This window comes from Spinacia oleracea, chromosome 1, assembly GCF_020520425.1.
Source record: "Spinacia oleracea cultivar Varoflay chromosome 1, BTI_SOV_V1, whole genome shotgun sequence".
NCBI lineage: Eukaryota > Viridiplantae > Streptophyta > Magnoliopsida > Caryophyllales > Amaranthaceae > Spinacia > Spinacia oleracea.
The window spans coordinates 128,644,353-128,665,987 of record NC_079487.1 but is presented as its reverse complement, the minus strand read 5'-3'; the positions used below and the strand labels follow the sequence as shown (position 1 = coordinate 128,665,987).

General features: G+C 32.5%; 1 pseudogene; it reads left to right on the top strand.

Moving 5' to 3' along the window:
- The first annotated feature begins 7,582 nt into the window (after positions 1 to 7,582).
- Positions 7,583 to 21,519, top strand: LOC110794513 (serine carboxypeptidase 1-like; annotated as a pseudogene).
- Positions 21,520 to 21,635: the final 116 nt, after the last annotated feature.

Sequence of the window (21,635 nt, the reverse complement as noted above, 5' to 3'; positions counted from 1 at the left end):
TCCCCTGGAGTTAACACATGTCATTCTTAATATGTCTTTTAATAAATATCTGTCTATTACATTATACTAAAAAAGTCACAAGAGTGACACGTGTCACTTCTTGATGCAAAATTTTCACGCCAAAAACATTTGTCCTACAAAATTCTCTACTTTACTTTTTATTTTATTTTCTATCTATATTTTACTTTTCTTTTCTATCCTTTTATATAAACTTTTTAAGTATACAAAAAATATTGGTTTAAAGATTATGGATATATGTAGCACTAATTTACGAAAATGAATTTTGGATATTTTAGTCAAATCGGTACATTTAATAATGAAAAAAATATATTTACTAAATATAATTGGTCAAATTAGCATATATTAAGCATATATAATAAAACATATAATACGTATTTAGTAGAACGAAAGTTTCATATTACGGAGTACTCGTATATGATTAAATTAGTTTGTTCAATATTTATTATTACGAAGTATGTAATAACTTTATGGAAGAAATGTTTCAGTTAAATATTTTATTAAAAAATTAATCTGTATCAAATGATAATTTTATAATATTCGTGCATACACGGGACCTAATCTAATATAGTTATGATTGGTACTTTGTATTTGATATTGAAGAATTTATTACGTAGGTTAAATATTGATATTTGTGAAATAATAAATCTATAACTATACTAAAAGAAAGGCCCTAAAACCACATCTGACACATGTCACGCTCTCATTAAAAAAAATTCCGCTCTTTTATCCTTCCTAATAAAACGCATTCACTTATGTAATTGTTTTTAACTTATAAAACCGCTATCTTAGCTATTAATATATTATGTCATATATTACTTAAATAAAGTACTAAATGATTTTTCATAAGGAAACCATTACAATTTATCTATGCCTAAATAAAATGATTTAATAACATAATATTATCGTATAATGTTCATATATTTAAAATTATTCTGTCATATTTGTTGCATTTTATATAGTGTATGACCGTTATATATAATATGTCTGTAGAATCAATATTATTTTAAAATTAATTTATTCACATAAGAAAGATATCGTGGTTATTGATCCCCTAACGTGTAGCCAAAACAAATTTGTTCTACTAAAATTAATGAAAATGTTAAGCCTAAAAAATTTACCAATTGAAAGGGTGTTTTTTTTAAGGTTTACAATTTTTCCAGTTATTTAAAATTATTTTATACCATATTAATCAAAAAATCCTTTGAAAATATACATAAAATTGTATATTATGATTTGTCAAAAACTACCTTATAATATGGCCAAAGGTAGTATCTTACAACATAAAAATTTTATAAGGTAGTTTATTACAACATTTTATTTATAAGGTAGTTTTTCGCAAAAATCATATTTTATAAGGTAGTTTTTGACAAATTTGCCTTCTTATTTTATTTGAATTATTTCTATCTAGGTTGGCATGAAATTAAATATGATGTTGTAATTTTTAAAATATACGGAGTGTATCGTATAAACCAATAACACATGTCATTATATAAGTCCTTCAATATTACGCAAATTACGATTTCATCCATTTTAATCTTTATTGTCCAAAATTCATTCATTATTATTGCTCATTCAATAACGATAATCAATGGTCTCCCCTCCCCAAGAGGGAAATTAAAAGAAATGAGAATTGCCATTATTGGGAAACTACAATTGACACAGGCGACAGAGAAACCAAAGAAAAAAGATCAAGTAATTTTAAATTATAAAAACCACATCCAAATAGTCCCATAAAAATGTATATTTAATTTCATCATATCATATCTTATTTAATAGTATTTTGATATTCTACGTTAACTTTCCGTTTTCTTCAATAAATTACAGGGCTGAAGTACGTAAATACTACATACTTAATATATTAAGAATCAAAGATATTGACCAAGCCCGGGCGAATGTTTACGAAAAACACAGGTTGATATACCCCTATATAATATCTCATGCCTCAACTTTGTATTATTGTTGAGGGAGCTCACTTACTATATATGATCGATGATTCTACAGCGTAGACGTTGTTAATAAGCTAATACTACGATCGATGATTCTACTGCGTAGACGTTGTTTAACAGTATAATACACACTTCGTATAATTTTTTCAACCTTTAACCTCGATCAAACTCAAGGAAACTAAAATAACTAACCATTTTTATGCATGTCCTAAATACGCGTAGACTATCTTTCCAACCTTTAAATACAATAAAATGTCTTACGTGCACTTGGTGTATAATAAATTTATCATATGATGGGTAAGTGTTAATAAGTTTTTCATAATCTCTAACATGTTTTAATTAACGTTTTACATTATGAATAAATTTTTAATGAGCATATGATTACCGTTACTCCATATACATTATGAGTGATATTGTAGGGGTAATTTATATTAACGAGAAAAATTTTACCTTTAATAAATCAACTAAACTTTTACATATAACGGGACAACTTTTAAGTATTTTGATCAGTAATTTTAAATTGGTGTACATAATCATTATACACTGCATTAATTCAGAATTTGTGTAAATACAATGAATTAATATTATTACCTTCCTAGAAGGTTTGCTTAGTGGAACTTGGTTTGCTTTTTTGTTGCAATTAAATATTAAATTGATGTTTTATTGTGGTGAATTGGTGATAATGAATTCCTAATTTTACTTGTCAATTTTTTTTTAACAGGGGTATAAAAGTTGGTCTCATTTTAATATGACCCCTCGCAACATTCTTTTTTGTATTTTATTGTTAACACGAGAGAACATTTAGTGACTAAAGTAGTAACGTGGTTATTCGAGTGGCTAAAGTTCTGATCACAACGGGTAAGATATGTATTACAGATTTATGAGTATACCTAAACAGGGGTATGGAAAAATAATTGCAGGGTTGTTTGGTTACTTAACTAGACTAGGATTAGGTGAGTCCGGATCCTCTAGAGTTTTAATAAAATTCTACAAGGTAGAGTTGTATCTAAACCAGACATTTTAAAATCAATGGCTCATATGATGAGAAAAATTAGGGGGAATTTTGGAAAGATAATATATGAACCATTGATTTTTCATTCAATGGTTGATATATGTTCAAACTCTACCTTGTAGAGTTATTTTAGAATTCTATAGGATCCAAAATCGGATTAAGTATATGGAGTTATATTCAAGGGAGGTATGTATTCAAAATAACATAACACTTCATATATACTCCGTGCAAATTTTGGAATTAAATGTATAATCTAGAGAGATTAAAGTTTGAGTCTTAGAGGGGAAGTGCGTATGGAATTTTAGAGGAATATATGGAAATAGAGATCCTCTGGCATGATATATCTAAAAAGGCCCAACCAAATATTTGAATGAAATAAATTCATTGCAATCAATGAATACATTTCCACACGTCCACCAAACACGTCAGATTATTTTTCTTGCCACGGGTAATAGAATTGATAGAAAAAGAGATATTTGAAAATTTTATTTTGAAACTGATCCAATGAGATCCAAGAACAAAAATAACTTTTTGTAATATTTAACTATCAATTACGGCCAAAGTTTACAAACTTTATCCATATGAATAGTAAAACTTGTGGAACTTTATAGAACGAATGAATTTATAGGTAGTTTAATAAATAAAATATTGAAACTTGTACGGAGTACACAATAACATCCTTTATGACATTAAAAAATAGAGAAACTAATAATGTACATAGTAACGTATACTTGTGCTATGAATTTTTGTGTTGCACGGGTAGTACTGCGTACAAATTAAGGCGTAAAAATTTGATTTTCAGCTAAATTGTAATTATTTTTTATTATATAATAATGTACGTATAACTTCGTGAACAAGTTTAATATTCCATATCATCACTAATGAAAATATCTATATTTTTAGTTTAGTATAAACTTAATTTTTAAACTTTTTAAACCGCGCGTGTAATTGCACAGGTACTATACTAGTATGCTACTATATTTTAACTAGAATCAGTTTTATCAAAAAAAATCCCCTAATTTCTCACTTGATTTATTTTAGCCAACTTCCTAATATGAATCAAAAAAATAAAAACAATTTGAATAATAAGGAATGAATTTATTTTTTGGGTAATTTATTACGGAGTATTATTATCATTATGAGTACTTTCTTAAGAACTTTGAATTCGAGTATCAAGCAGTGAAGATTTTGGTTTCAAAATATTGCATCTACACACACTAGCTGTCTAGCTTGATTCATGTCTTTTTTATATGCTACATGCCTACATAATATATTCAATGAGAAAGGCAGACATACGTATATTCTTCAATTCACATATCACGTTTAACTAAGGAAAACACCTAAACATGCCAAGAAATATGGGATAATTAACCATAATTAATGATATAAATTAGAAATAACAGAAGATTAATTATGGTAAATAAATCAGCGAGATTCTGGCTCATAGTTTAATTTACTAATTAACTTTACCAAAATTGATAGTATAAATATGCACATTGTAGGGTTGCACATATACAATTACCAACAAGAATTACATTATAATTAAGATAATAGCATAGTGAAATAATTCCAATCTGAATCATGAAATCATCACAGTTCGTCCCTGTCTTGTTGCTCCTACTATTCATTGCTGCTTCATCCGGTACACCAACTAATCCCTCGTTTTGGTCCTAACCATTTTAATATTTTATGTATTTTGCTTAACAAGTTAAATTAAATTAAATTATTTATCCATGTACAAATATAATATAAGTTGTGGTGGTAATTAATGATGAAATTAACGTACAGGTGGCATATCAGCAGCTAGATTACCAGCAGGATCACCGGTTAATGTGGATGCCATTATTACCGCTGGTGCTAATTGTAATAAGGTCGCCACATGTAGTGCATGTGCTTGTAACTGCGTAACTGATCCCACTCACGTAATAAGTACTTGTTGTTGTTAATTTATAAATACGGAGTGGTATTGATGACGACCGTTGATCAGTTGATGCTTTGATTTTCAGACCTTTCTTACAAGAAAAGGAATAATAATAATTTGTTCTTAGTTATTTGTCGATATTATGTTGAATCGCTACTAGGGGTGTCAATTCTCAATCCGACCCAGTGAACCCGATGGGTTTGTCCGACCGTTTAGAATCCGAACCGTTTAGAACCCGCGAGTTAAAATCCGAAATCCGATCCGATCCGATTATATTCAACCCGAATCCGACCCAACCCGTTAGTATTGATCCGATTAAGATCTGAATCCGTTAACAGACCGATCCGTGACAATCCGGATCCATTTAATCCGATCCGAAGCGATCCGAAACCCGTTTATGATCCGATCCGTTTCAATCCGAATCCGTTCCAACCCGAGGAATATCCGTTTAATCCGATCCATTTTTAATCTATGACCCGTTTAATCCGACTCGTTTCAACCCGTGACCCGTTTAATCCGATCCGTTTTTAATCCGATCCGTTTTTAATCCGTGACCTGTTTAATCCGAACTAATTCCAACCATCGATATAATAATATATTCAATAACTTATATTACTAATCTTAAATTCTTATTACTTTTAAAAGTTAGTTATTATTTTCGTCCCCTAATTAAGTCATCGATATGATAATATATAATTTGGAACTAAACTGAACCAAATTCCAACCCGCTACCAAATAACCCGATCCGATAATTACCCGAACCAATATAAAACTGAATCCAATGTAACCAGGCTAAATTAGTTTCAATCCAACCCGTTTTAGTCTGTTACCGATTAATCCGATCCGATATGAATCCGATCCGAAATGAATCCGATCCGATATGAATCCGACCCGAAATGAATTCGATCCGATATGAATCCGACCGACATGAACCCGAACCCGTTATAGTCCGACTAAACCCGTTAACAATCCGTCGTATTCCAATCCGATCCGATCCGACCCAAACCGACTACAATCCGACCCGTTTACAACCCGATCCGATATGAATCCGTGAATAAAAACTCCGACCCGATCCGGTCCGTTAAGTTTTCAATCCGATCCGATCCGACCCGTTAGCCAAATTAATCCGTTCCAATCCGATCCGTTTCAACCCGAATCCGATGAGTCGGACCCAAACCCAATCCGTTGATCCGATTTGACACCCCTAATCGCTACTACTTTATACTACGTACATAAAACAATTTGGCACATGTCCATATTACTCCGTAGTGAATAAAGGCCTGCATTGTACGGACTACGGAGTACTAAAGGCTAATATTCGCATCATCAAAAGGCCGGTAATGTGGATAGAATCATAGAAGCATGATTCCATGCTTATAGTGGCCTTTTGTGTTTTTAGGCCACAAATGTTTGAACTCTTAACCTAATAGCTACACCGTGTTGCACACTTTCTAAATTAGATTTGTTTGACAAATTTTAGTTTTATAAAGCTAATTACCTTGGAAAATTCTGGAAACATAAATTTTGCTTGAAAATGGAAAAAAAAAAAAAGTTAACAAAAAATAATTGACAAGTATTCAACTATTGGGGCAACAAGTATCTAGTCATGTCATTTAAATAATAAATTAATGTTTTACTTAGTATTTACTCCCACCATACCACAACCCCCACCACCTCTTTCACCACACGCAACAGCGACTCCACCGCCATCTCGTTCGATCACCTTCACCACCATCTCCTTCACCACCATATCACGACCCCCACCACCTCTTTCACCACACGCAACAACGGCACCACCGCAGCAACAAGACGGAACAATTCAAAAAAAAAAATCCAAAAAATAATTAATCTGCACTAATTCACCACGGTTACGTTAATTCTTCTCCAGCAAACAAGGTTAACACAACTCTTTTTCAAATTAGTGTACCAGAACTTGAAAAGTGTAAATGTAACGGCTCATATCTCTTTTAGGATTTAGGTTTGTGTTTGATGTGTTTTTTGGATAAACATAATTTTCACCGTACATAAGATAAAAGGTAGTGTGGAAAATATTAATAAGGTTAGACAAATAAAGCAAATAAGGCTGGTAAGTTTGTGGGCCTCACGTCCAACTACCTTTAGCTTGCTGGGCTACTTCCATGATTTGCATTAATTCCAACACATTCATCTCAAACAAATTATTCCCCTGTCCTTTCTTATTCTTTATGTCTGGAGTCATGCATGTGATTTAACAAAATAGTTCATGTGGATAAAGATTCCCTTTTGTTGAATTTAAACAATGCAAATTATGTTTATTCATAATATTTTTACTTTTACCAAAAAAATTGACATTGAAAAAATGAGAAAGATTTAACCCCTGTTTGGTTGATGGCTTCTTGCTGGCTTTTTGGTTGTTGGATTTTTTATCTGATCAAGCAGCTAAAATATATGTTTGGTAACTGGTTTTTAGCTAGTTGAAAAGACAGCTTTTCCGCCAAAAATGAAAAGCTAGTATCACTAGCTTTTTGGAGTTGGCTTTTGGCTTCTCTTATCTAAATTACTTTTTTATCCTTTATTTTACTTAATAATTAATAATTAATAATCAATAACCAGTCAAACAAGTCAAATAAAACAGGCAACAACCAATTGCCAAAAAAGATCTTAATGTTTCAAAGGGAAAATATGAGAGATTTAATGGTTAAAATGGCCGATTCAATAGCTTCCTACATAAACATAGACAAGATCGATAAGTTGCCGGATGAGCCTGTTGGGGTAGATTTTGATCAGTATAGTGGATATGTAACGGTGGATGAAGATGCCCCGAAAACACTATTCTACTACTTTGTCGAGTCTCCGCTTAATTCTTCAACAAAACCCTTGGTATTATGGCTTAATGGAGGTAAATTGGTGTTACGTACTGTTAATTTGTTGCATAATTCGTATTATACTTCCAATTAAGTTGTAATTAAAAGAGGTAACGATTTGAAATTTGCAGGACCAGGATGCTCCTCAATTGGTAGTGCATTTCTAGAGCTAGGACCCTTTAGGATCAAAACTCAAAAGGGATGGCAAGACGTTGATGCTCAATCCGTACTCCTGGCATAATGGTACCAAATTATATACTAACTTCATTTCAAAATGATATATTTACATTTTTCGTTTTAGTCCGTTTTCATAATGTTCTTTAATTATACTTTATTCTATTCTTGGATATGGATTTTTTTATCTTACCCCTCTTACCCCCATAACATTTACAAAGTTTCACTGCTTTCTCTTACTTTATTCATTTACACCCACCCACTTTTGTACCCATCTTCCATACATTATCCATAGTTTATTATTGTAGGCACGAAAATTTTGAAATGCGTGCCACGTCGGATATTATTCGGGTCAAAAGTCAAAATATTGACTCAATTATTATTTGACAGTCAATAAAAGTAATTAATTTGGTTTCCTAAATTAATTTGGCCCATTTTTAGTTATTTTAATCAAACTCAAATATTTTTAACGGTTTAAACCCAACAAATAGGTCAAAACTGTTATAAACGGGTCATGACTATTAAGTCCAATTCAAGAAGCCCAAAACACTAAAACCCTAAAATTAATTAAGTTCCATTCACTCCTATAAATAGGAGTTTCCTGCATCATTTGAAGGGAGGAGAAACAGACGGCAAAACCTAAAACTCTCAAATCTCTCCCTGCCAGTCAAGTCACAACTCTCTCCCTAGAAGAAGAACATCAAGCATTCAAATCGACGTGTCGTTCCATTCTAGAAGATCAACCTTGGACGAGATCAAGCCCGGAGGCCCTTATTCAAGAAGATCAAGCCAGTTCGTGAGCAACATCAAATAATCCCGGTGGGAGAAGAACAACAAGCATACAAAACTGACGTGCCGTTCTTTTTCTACATCAACATTCTTGAACGAGGTCAAGCCCGAAGGCCCTCATTCAAGTACAAATCAATCCAGTCCGTGAACCAAGTCAAATACAAAGTGGAGATCGAATCAGAGGAGAAAACATTAGAGATTGTACCCAAATACAAAAATCAATACAAAATATTTTGTTCACATTATTTTGAGTTCGTTATTTTACAGACTCGTAAATTTGTGTTTACAAATTTGGCACGCTCGGTGGGACGATTTCTACCTCTCATCTCTTTCTCCAAAATCAAAATATTGAAGCACTTCTGAGCCATAAATTCATGACGATGAAGAAAGAAGATTCAATCATGGTGGCCAAGAAGAGATCCATTCATTTTGATGCAACTTTAATTCGTCGTCGCTAGGAAACCCCGGCGGTGGCTACAAAAGCAACAAGTTCTTCCCTCCAACATCAATCCAAGGTCCGTCACAGGAGCCAAGTGATGGAGCGTTCCAAAGTCCGTTACAGGAGCCAAGCAACGGAGCGGTCCAGGGTCCGTCGCAGGAGCCAAGCAATGGAGCAATAAACGTTGTCGTTGTAAATGTCATGGCGATTGAAGCAAACACCATCGAGGAAGAATTGGCAAATATGAAGAATGTCCTTGAAAAACTCGTCAAAGATGGCAAAAAACAGGAAGCCCAAATCAAACGTCAAGATGAACGAATTGCCAATTTGAGGAAGTAGCTTGAAAAACGTCCAATTGGTGAATCATGTGAAAATGGTGAAACCGAAAGTGACGGCAAAAGCGACGAATCTAAATCGACTGTGAAGTCCAAGCCAAGAAGGAGAAGAAATCCCCATGTTGATTCGTCCTGCTTCCGTCAAATTCAAGATATGATAGCCAAAACTATCAAACATCAACTTGGCGTAGATCCTGGCGAAAGTGGTCATTACATCAAACCGTACACAAAAAGAATTGATGCATTGGAGATGCCTGACGCTTATCAACCTCCAAAATTCATGCAGTTTGATGGAAAAGGCAATCCGAAGCAACATGTTGCACATTTTATTGAAACGTGTAATAGCGCAGGCACCGAAGGAGACTTGCTCGTGAAACAGTTTGTTCGATCGCTAAAAGAAGTTGCCTTCGATTGGTATGCCGACGAATTAGAATCTGGATCGATTGATAGCTGGGACCAAATGGAAGAATTATTCCTGAATCGCTTCATCAACACTCGTCGTATTGTCAGCATGCTGGAGTTGACACAAATAAACCAGTTGGAGGATGAACCAGTCGTGGAATACATCGATCGCTGGCGGACACTAAGTCTTCAATGCAAGGATCATTTGCCCGAAACTTTTGCAGTTGAGATGTGCACCCAAGGCATGCATTGGGACTTGGTTTACATCTTGCAAGGAAAAAAGCCCAAAAATTTCCAGGATTTGGCAACTCGAGCTCATGAAATGGAGAATTCGTTAGCCAATCATGAAGAAAAATCTGATTAGTCGGGCATTTGTTAAGATTTTGACGATTTGGGTCCACAAGTCTGCAAGAAGTTTCAACAATGATCCTGGGGGCAAAGGTCAAAAACATCATCCTCAAAGCTCCTAAGCACGAGCCTAAACTGCATAACAAAAAAAAATTGGAACTACGTATGGCTTGATCCAAAAAAGTGTAAAAAACAATCACTTTATTGGTACGTAGGCATCTTGGATAATCAACAAATTCAAGTGCAGCCACATCAAAAAAAAATGAAAATCATTAAAGGAGTACGTATGTTTTGAAAAACACAAAACGTTTTTTTTTTAAAAAAAACGAAGTACGACATTGGGGGCATTAGTAAAAGAATTTAAATTTTGTTGCTTTATCTTCAAAATTTATTTTTCGAATGATGCCCATGAAAGTTGTCGTCATTTACTCAAAGTTTGGAGAAAGCTCAAAAGCACCAAACACCTCGAACCAGCGATCTGGAGAAAGCTTCCAAGCACCAGGGGTTCAACTACATTGAGATCTGGAGAAAGCTTCCAAGCACCAGAGTTTTACTGAAAGAGAATGAATTCGTCAAATTTCTTGGAGAAAGCCACCAAGCACCAGGAATCCACCAAATGTTAAACATGAAGTCTGAAGAAAGCTCAAAAGCAGCAACATCTCATCGAAGTTCTTTGAAATCTGGAGAAAGCTTCAAAGCACCGGAGATCGATCAACCTAATATTTCAGGCTGCAGGGATGGAGAAAGATCCAAACACCATCCTGTATCAAAGTTCAAAAGGACCGAAACTTCACCAAAATTCCTTGAAGACCTGGAGAAAGCCGTCAAGCACCAGGGATCCACCAAATTGTTCAAAGGGAGATTGGAGAAAGGTCTAAAGCTCCAACACGCTATCAAATTTTCTTGAAGACCTGGAGAAAGCCATCAAGCGCCAGTAATTCGCCAAAATGTTGACATGAAGATTGGAGAAAACCTCAAAACACATACTCATTTTTTGAAAATATTGAAATAGCTTCCAAGCGCCGAAAATCTGTCGAAATATAAAGCAATATCGACGGAGAAAGATTTCAAGCACCAGGGATTTGCAAAAGATGTTATCGTTCTTCCCAAATGCAAATTAAACAAACGAAGCAACAACAAAAATCTTGATCAAGTATGGAAGCATATGGGCCTGAGAACTCCATATGTACGTGGATTGATTTTTGCAAAACGACCGGTCATAGGAGGAAACGAACGAAAGTGTCTTCCATCGACCACATTAGCATCTTTTATGAGTGACAATGCCTATTCTCCAGGAGTACCATGATAATTGAAATAAACCATGGTGATTTTATTCCTACAAAGTCATAAAATATTTCAAATTAGTGCGTTCCTGACAAATGCAAGAGCTTGGGTATCTTGTTTGATATAAAAGCAAAAAAAAATAAATTTTTATCAAGTTATATGTATTTGAAGCTGCTAAAACAAATACGAGATGTGTCAACATGCCTTGATTATCGAAATTTAACATCAGATGGTTGCATGGAGAAGCAAAAAGCAAAAAAAGACCCTATACGTGACAACAAACGAGATTATTATCAAGGGTGTCAAGGTGTTTTAAGGCTATCATGGTAGTAGTCACGTTGATCAAGACTGCTCTTTAAAAAAAAAAAAAAAAAAAAAAAATACAACTTGGATCAAATTACTGATAAGAAAAAAAAAAGTGGCCATGTTTGTGCTTTGAGCCCACCTTTATCATCATGATCATGTTTTTGATGTTATGATAACAAAAAAAAAAAAAGAGAAGGAAACAGCAAGTTCACGTAAATGGGCTGAGGCAAGAAATAAAAAAACATGTTTTACTCTTACGGCCATCATCAATTATCACTTATCAGTATCATAAATTCATAATCATCATAAAGTTGAGCAACGGGTTCAATTGTTCACGTGAAGGAGGACGAAAACAAAGAAGTTGAGCTTTCGAGAGCAATGTCCATATAGAATCAAATACGGAGTTGAAACACACGAACAAGAAGTATACCTGTAACGTAGGCACGTAGCTATATTCTGCTCCGATGGTAGCGGTGCTCGTTATATCTCAAGGACAGAAGATAGAGGATGGGGCTTCTCCTTCGGTCTTGTCCGTCTCTAGTCTCAGGTCTTCAAACAACACGTCAAGGACGAGGGAACCAGCCGTATCATCAAAAGATTGAGACTACTAGATGATCAAGAAGGTGTCGTCTTCTTCAAGGTGAAGGTAATGTGGCTCGACTGCTCGGTAGCGATGCTTGGCTCCGCGGTAGCAAATGTCGGACAAGGCCTCTCCTTCTCGGACTCAAGCTAGGACAACTCCTTCTCTGGTCTTCGGACGATCAAGCAGCTCGGACCAAGAACAATGAGGAAACTAAGGACTGAGATCGAGTTGCGGACTCTCCTTCAATCTTCTGCTTGGCTTCAACTCCTTTGGTCATAAACCTGCAAGAACTTGAAAAAAAAAACAAGCACAAAAAGTTAACGAGACCTCCTCCATGGCTCCTCCTTCACGGCGTCCAACATAGGCGGGAATGTCATGTCCTCCTTAGCGGTGTCTAGAATAGAAAAAGAGCGTCTTCGTCGTGCCTGCTTATTCCATGCATATTATTGATCGAGTTTGGGTGGTAGCTTCGAGAGGGCTCCTTCGTCGGTTGCTTTCATCATTGATCGGGCTCTTCAACTTGTCTTCGTATTCTATAATTTGAAAAGAAAAGGCATCCCAAGGGTCTATATTTATAGCCTAAGGCCAAGTCATGATAAGTTTCCAGAAGATTATACAAATTAGAACTCTCAAAAGATAATTAGATTGTTTACAAAATTTAATTATCCTCAAAATTGAGTTTGGGAATTGAAGCAGCGAGGAGTCGAGGACTCCTCATCATTGATCAATTAAAAAACATAAAAAAAATAAAGGTTAGTTGGGTATTACATGGATTCTGATGAACTAGCTTATCACCAACAAGGAATCAAGGATATGAAATACTACGTTATAAGCTCAACATTTCGTGGGTTTTGCAACTTCTAACTCCTAAGTGGCTAAATTCATTATTTAGGCCAGAATTCAATCAAAGGAAAAAAAAAAATTGATAGCAAGTCGGCCCATTAAAGAATGTAACTTCAAAGTCCAAGTACAAGAAAGTGGTTATTGGGTCAAGTGCATGAGTTAATTTCGTTTTAGAAAAAGTTCGAGACTTAATCACGAGCAAACACGTAAAAATGTGTACGTGATACAGTCTCGAAGGGGCAATTTGTAGGCACGAAAATTTTGAAATGCGTGCCACGTCGGATATTATTCGGGTCAAAAGTCAAAATATTGACTCAATTATTATTTGACAGTCAATAAAAGTAATTAATTTGGTTTTCTAAATTAATTTGGCCCATTTTTAGTTATTTTAATCAAACTCAAATATTTTTAACGGTTTAAACCCAATAAATAGGTCAAAACTGTTATAAACGGGTCACTCTCAAATCTCTCCCTGCCAGTCAAGTCACAACTCTCTCCTTAGAAGAAGAACATCAAGCATTCAAATCGACGTGCCGTTCCATTCTAGAAGATCAACCTTGGACGAGATCAAGCCCGGAGGCCCTTATTCAAGAATATCAAGCCAGTTCGTGAACAACATCAAATAATCCCGGTGGGAGAAGAACAACAAGCATACAAAACTGACGTGCCGTTCTTTTTCTACATCAACATTCTTGAACGAGGTCAAGCCCGAAGGCCCTCATTCAAGTACAAATCAATCCAGTCCGTGAACCAAGTCAAATACAAAGTGGAGATCGAATCAGAGGAGAAAACATTAGAGATTGTACCCAAATACAAAAATCAATACAAAATATTTTGTTCACATTATTTTGAGTTGGTTATTTTACAGACTCGTAAATTTGTGTTTACAATTATATTCACCCACATTTTTTCTACTTTGTCTTAATATTTGTACAAATAGTAACTGTATAGATAATTTTGAAACAGATATAATATACACCAAGTATGTTAGATTAGATTCATAATATTAATTATGTACGTACAATGTATTAGATCTTGATTATATATTTGGGTTATTATGGGTGCAGCGGCGAATATGTTATTTTTGGATTCTCCAGCGGGAGTTGGATTCTCATATGGGAACGAAAGTGTTGTAGCTAACCAAACAGGAGATATAAGCACAACTAGAGACACGTATATGTTTCTCATTAAGTGGTTGGAGAGGTTTCCTGAATATAAAAACCGCGATTTCTACATTACCGGAGAGAGTTACGCAGGACATTATGCACCTCAACTTGCTTATACTATCTATCTATATAATATACTAAAAGAGAGGAAATCAATGTGGTGATGACAAATGTCACTCATTGATTCGCCTCTCTTTTAATTAAAAAATTAATTAAAATTATTGGTCAAAATTACTTTGCTTTATTTAAGGAAAACATGCACAAATAAAATATTATTGATTGTCATTATAAATCTTAAAGATTATGTGGATAATAAACATCCTAAAAATATTACGAAAAAATATAAATTACCAAATTTTTTTGATTCCGTGGATAATAAACATCCTTATAATATTACGAAAAAATATAAATTACCAAAAATTTCATCTACACCAGCTCGGTGAACTCATGTTGATAAACTAAAAAAATGATAACATTAGCTATGTGATTGGAAATGATTATACAAACGGAAATTATTAAGTCACATAGCTAATGTTAATGATTTCCATTCATATGATTTTCCTTGATGATAAACATAAAATGGCGTTAATATGGTGTTGACAAATGACACTCTATGATTTGCCTCTCTTTTAATATAAATAATTAAATTTAATATAAAAATAATTAAACATCACATATTTTAATTACTAGATGTGATAAAATTCTCCCAAAAATAGCCCTACGTATGCTTATTCTATGGTAACAAAAACTGACATGGAAAAATCTATAAGAATAATAGATTCATCAATATTTTTTCTAAGGCCCCGTTCGATATTGTTTTTAGTTTTTAGTTTCTGTTTTTACAAAACTAAAAACCAAAATATGAAAACCAGTAAAAGTAGTTTCCAGTTTTTTGTTGTCAGTTTTCAAAATAAATATGATTACTATAACTATGACTATTTTTTAATTCATGATTGAATCTAAACCACGTGACTTTTATAACCAGAAAATCAAAAACTGAAAAGTGATAGTGATACCAAACAAGCCCTAACTTATATGGAGAATCCCTATATATGTAAAATGAATATCCTATAAATCTATATATCTATGTCTATTCTATCTATCCATGTATATTTTGTACTATACTTTTTGGCAGGACGCTAACTGTTAGGCAAAGCATGTCCGTAAGAAATCTTATGTAGCCTTGACATACTCAATACCTCCATTTAATATATTCGTATATATAAATTCAATTTCTATCTATCTATCTATCTATCTATCCAATTATCTATCTATATACTATATTAAAAGAGAGAGTACCTCAATGTGGTGCTAACACGTGACATTTTTTTTACTTTATATTTTTAATTTCTAAATGTATATCATTTGTACTACTTACTAAATACACAATCTATATTATTGAATGTACCGTATAAAATAATCTCTATTTACTAAATTAAAGAAACTATTTATTTTAAATATACTATTGACTTCTATTGTTTATCACAAAGATATTATGGAATATATTTATTGATAGAATACATGTAGAGTACCAGAATAATATACTCATTTGACTTCTTTATACAGTAACGAACAAGATACTTAACAAAAGTTTATTAATAAATTAATTTATGAAATACATATGCTCCATACTAGAATGTATGTTTATTTAGTTGCTCAAAAAGTATATTTTTTTTAATTTTTCTTAACGTAAAGTTTTAACCAAAATAAATATACTAGCTAGAGTGTATGTTTGTTCTAAATGGATATGCATGCGTACTACGGGATACATACAGGGGCGTAGTAATTTTTTTTATGCTAATGAATAATTAGGGATTTAAATAATTCAAATTGTGCATTAAAAACCATTAAAACTAGAAATTGGAATATCATTATGGAACGGGTAGAGTATAATATAAGAATTTCAACTAGGCGGGTATGACTATCGAAATAAAGGGTATACGGGAATAACTTTACGTTTGACACGGATGATGAAAGGGAATGGAAATAATTTTATCTACGTACCCTTTTTTTGTTTTTTTTATTCTTTCAATAAAATAAGATATGGAGCCTTGACATACTCAATACCTCCATTTAATATATTCGTATATATAAATTCAATTTCTATCTATCTATCTATCTATCTATCTATCTATCTATCTATCTATCTATCCAATTATCTATCTATATACTATATTAAAAGAGAGAGTACCTCAATGTGGTGCTAACACGTGACATTTTTTTTACTTTATATTTTTAATTTCTAAATGTATATCATTTGTACTACTTACTAAATACACAATCTATATTATTAAATGTACCGTATAAAATAATCTCTATTTACTAAATTAAAGAAACTATTTATTTTAAATATACTACTGACTTCTATTGTTTATCACAAAGATATTATGGAATATATTTATTGATAGAATACATGTAGAGTACCAGAATAATATACTCATTTGACTTCTTTATACAGTAACGAACAAGATACTTAACAAAAATTTATTAATAAATCAATTTATGAAATACATATGCTCCATACTAGAATGTATGTTTATTTAGTTGCTCAAAAAGTATATTTTTTTAAATTTTTCTTAACGTAAAGTTATAACCAAAATAAATATACTAGAGTGTATGTTTGTTCCAAATGGATATGCATGCGTACTACGGGATACATACAGGGGCGTAGTAATTTTTTTTATGCTAATGAATAATTAGGGATTTAAATAATTCAAATTGTGCATTAAAAACCATGAAAACTAGAAATTGGAATATCATTATGGAACGGGTAGAGTATAATATAAGAATTTCAACTAGGTGGGTATGACTATCGAAATAAAGGGTATACGAGAATAACTTTACGTTTGACACGGATGATGAAAGGGAATGGAAATAATTTTATCTACGTACCCTTTTTTTGTTTTTTTATTCTTTCAATAAAATAAGATATGGAATGGGGCAATAACGAATTAAATCCATCATTAATTTTAAAGAACGGACAATTTGTAGTTGTTTAAATGTCTTATAAAGTCCTAACTTTGTATAGGGCTTGTGATTTTAGTGGGAATACATAATTTAATCAGAGGTAAAAATTGAAGGTTGAAAAATACATATAAATTATATTAAATAGTGATTTAATATTGAGTGTTAAGGAGCCCAAGAGGGGGTGGAGTGAAAGATGTTGAATGAATATATGAATTAAATGGTAATTGATTTTGAATGTGGAAGATGAAGTGGAACAGACGTTATCATGTGTTGTAAAATATAGCAAAAAGTTGAAGGAACAATTGAAAAAAAAACAAATTGATGGAGGAAAAGAGAAGATGTCACGTGTCATATATTCATCTACGGTTTTGCTTTTTTAAATACTCGGTTTAGATTAGAAGACTATCTAAAGGCTCTATTTTGGTTGATTGTCTACAAATATAGTTTAGAATTCATGAAAGTTTGATATTTATATTGTGAACCGTGCATCGCACGGGTATTACACTAGTTTTACACTATAACAACAATGCCTCCTACCCTCCCATCAATCTCAAGGGCTTAGCGGTGCGTTTATTTTACTAAAATAACATTTTCAGTGAAATTTGATTATTACTACCTCCGCTTCCGAAATATCTTTATAGTTGCTATTTGTACAAATATTAAGACAAAAATAGGAATTAAAGTTGATTGAATATAATAAAATATAGATAAAGTAAGATAAATGTGTAAAAAGGTCGATAGTTGTAAGAGAAAGTGAGTAGAAAATGATAAATATTGTAGGGTAGGAAGGATATGGTAGTAAATTTTCGTGTCCAAAAATAAAGTAAAGCAAAATGTAAAAAACATTATGAAACGGCTAAAAAAGAAAGCGAAAAGATCTTTTTGAAACAGATATAGTATATTTTAATGGATCAGGTTAAATTGTAGATTGCAAGTGCGTGGATTGATGATACAATGAATTGGGCGGGGTTGTACGATAACATGTGGAGACGTGATATGTGCTCCAAGGAAGGACATGATGATATGTTTTGAAACTGCAATTTCTCAGACTTCATAGTTTCCAGTCACACCAAAGAATGCAATCGTTCAGTATACAAAATTGTCGACGAATGTGGATTGATTGATTTGTTTAATATTTATGCTCCACTTTGCAACATATCTATCCTTTCTGATGCCATTGAATCGGTACGTCGTACGTCTCTTTTAATTTTATTTCTAAGTATCGATCTACTTCAAATCCGTACAACACAAAGTTTAGAAATTAAGATCACTTAATTGTCCAGGGTGATGTTTATGATCCTTGTTCTTTAATGTATCTCGACAATTATCTTGGAAGAAAAAGTGTTCTCCGAGCACTCCATGCAAGACCCACATCATATTGGTCACAATGCCGTTACGTATCTATTACTCCGTACGTTTATTAGTCGGTGTTTCTTCCTAACCAGGGGCGGATTTAGGGATGGGCCTGGGTGGGCCCATCATTCAGAAGACCTTTATACATAACAACTGCACTGTAGCTCAAAAATTTATATACTATTATATACATTGATTGACATATATTATAATTTACAGCTTACACATAAATTATATACTTACTCCGATTTTTAATACTCGCAGCGTTTGTGATTTCTACACTATTCGCATATAATACTTTGACTATAGTTGGTGATTTGTATTTAAGATAAAACATAGTCATGTGGTATCTTGTTAGATTCGTATTAATGTGTATTTTCAAAATATTAACTTTTTATATTTTTTGCTTAAAGAGAACTAAAGATATTAATGATGCGAGTAAAAATGAACAGAGGAAGTAGTATATATTATATATTATATATTACGAAGTATATATTATACACATATTGCACATATATATATTACATAAATATGATACATAGTGCATATATTTATAAAGTATTAAACATATACATTGTATAATTACATTGAATTGTATAATTACATTGATGGATGTATGTAACAATATACCTCTAAAATTGGTGATTGTTTGAACTCGCATGTTATTTTTCTCATTTTAGCAAGGTTGAATAAATCATCATATATTCATATTTACATTTAAACAAATGTTTAAAATTTAAAGGAACAAATTGACCCATTTTATTTAAACATAACCCACTATTTTTTTCAAAAAGAAATTAGTAAAATGACTTTCGGCCCACCCAACATAAAAGTATTGGATCCGCCGTTGTTCCTATTCCAAATGGTGCAATTAAAAAGACAAAACCCTGGAGAAAGTGGAGTATAATACTACTCCGATTCATACATTTTTTGTTCTCATTCCATTGGATTGTCTTAAATTACAGGTTATTTTATATTTGGCAAGATAGGCCACCCAGTATGTTACCAATAATTCAACAGTTGACTACAACCAACTTGAGAATTTGGCTTTTCAGGTACTTTAGTTAAGCACTTGATTTGTTCATTTTATTGACAAACATGAATATTTATTAATTGGTTAACCATTAAATGGATTGAATATTTGGTGATCCGTCCGTCTCTTTTTGTTTTTTACGTTTTTATTTTTGGGAGTTTCGAAATATTCTTTACATTTACTTTTATATTATCACATAAATTGTTTAATATTCTATCAAAATTTATGTCCAATATATTATTTTAAACAATTAAATTCATTGGGTTATTTCATCTCTCACACCGTTCCATTGTGCCATTAATTTTTGCTCATTTTTCCAATATTAGGATTTTGATAAAAGTGAAAATATTATAAATAAGCGTAATTTGCTTTTTAAAAATTAAAAAAAAAAAAGAGGAATCTCAATGCACATTAATCTATACATATATTAAAAAGCGTCTCTAATAACGTATGCGTGTCACGTATAACTCTCTCTATAATCACTACAACATGTCACGTCATCTGATTAGCAAAGAATATATATCACATATAACATACATCAAAAATTTACCACAATAAGATTCGAACATGGGATCTATCAAATGAAAAGTTAATATCTTACTATCTTAGCCAACCATTAGATATTATCTTTATCATATATATAATTTGAAACATCCACGCGTATAATATACACCAAACTTTCTACATAATGCATACCACATGTTTGATATTCCAAGCAGTAACACGGGGCATTGCCCGGACACCAAACACTAGTTAATCGTTAAAACGCGTGTAAAATACCAGACGTAAAGAAAGAAAAAGATGGAGGGAGTATGTGTGAAGTGAGGACTATGGAGGCTAGCCGGTTTTATTTTCGGTGTTGCATGTTTAGCTTTTGATAATATAACAAAATTTTGTATCTCGACCATTTAAGATACATACTTTAATTTGTTTTCTAACTACATCAAATATTATCTGGACCAATAATTATAGAGTACGGAGTAGTATTTTCATTATTTGCAATTAAAATAAGTGGGACTTTTTCCAGCGGGGATTTTGATGGTTACGTTCCACCATTATCAACGAAGAATGCGATAGAGACCCTCAAGCTTCCAATTCGGACACATTGGCGACCGTGGTATCACAATTATCAGGTATACCGTATACCAAATCATTAGTTACTCCACTTTTTATGATGTTATAGAGTACGGAGTATTACTCAAAATTATATTTATTCATGTAAAATATTTTTTTACTTTTTATAAGGTAAGGAAAAGAATACATTTAGGAGCCCCTCTGCTCGAGGGTTACACCTAAATAATCATCAACTATAATCTTACTTAGAGTCCAACTACAATCTTACTTAGAGTCCAACTACAATCATTCTGATATACATACAATTTTGAACTAGATGGCCGACATTTGCAATCTAGTAATAATAATAATAAATAATAATCAATTAACCCCCAATAAATCATTCCTTATCATTCAAATTGTTTTTATTTTTCTGGATTCACATTAGAAGTTGGCTAAAATAAATCAATTTCTCACTTGGTTTATTTCAGCGCCGATTATGGTGCATATTTTATTATTTCATAAATTAATCTGCAAATTATTAAGGGTAAGTTTATGCTTATTTGTGATCTCTCTCACATTTTTCACATGTAAGGGGAAAATGTTGGAGGGTGCACGGTTTAGAAATCGTAATATCTCCGAGTTCTTACTTTCTACTCAAACTTTTATGCTCCATTTTGCAGCATATCTATGATTTATGATTCTATGTAATTCAAATCCACAACACGTTGAGAAGAAAATAAAATTAATGTCCGGATTCGTTGTAAATGCACACTAATTTAGACTTCCTCCATTTCATAATAGTTGCATCATTTTA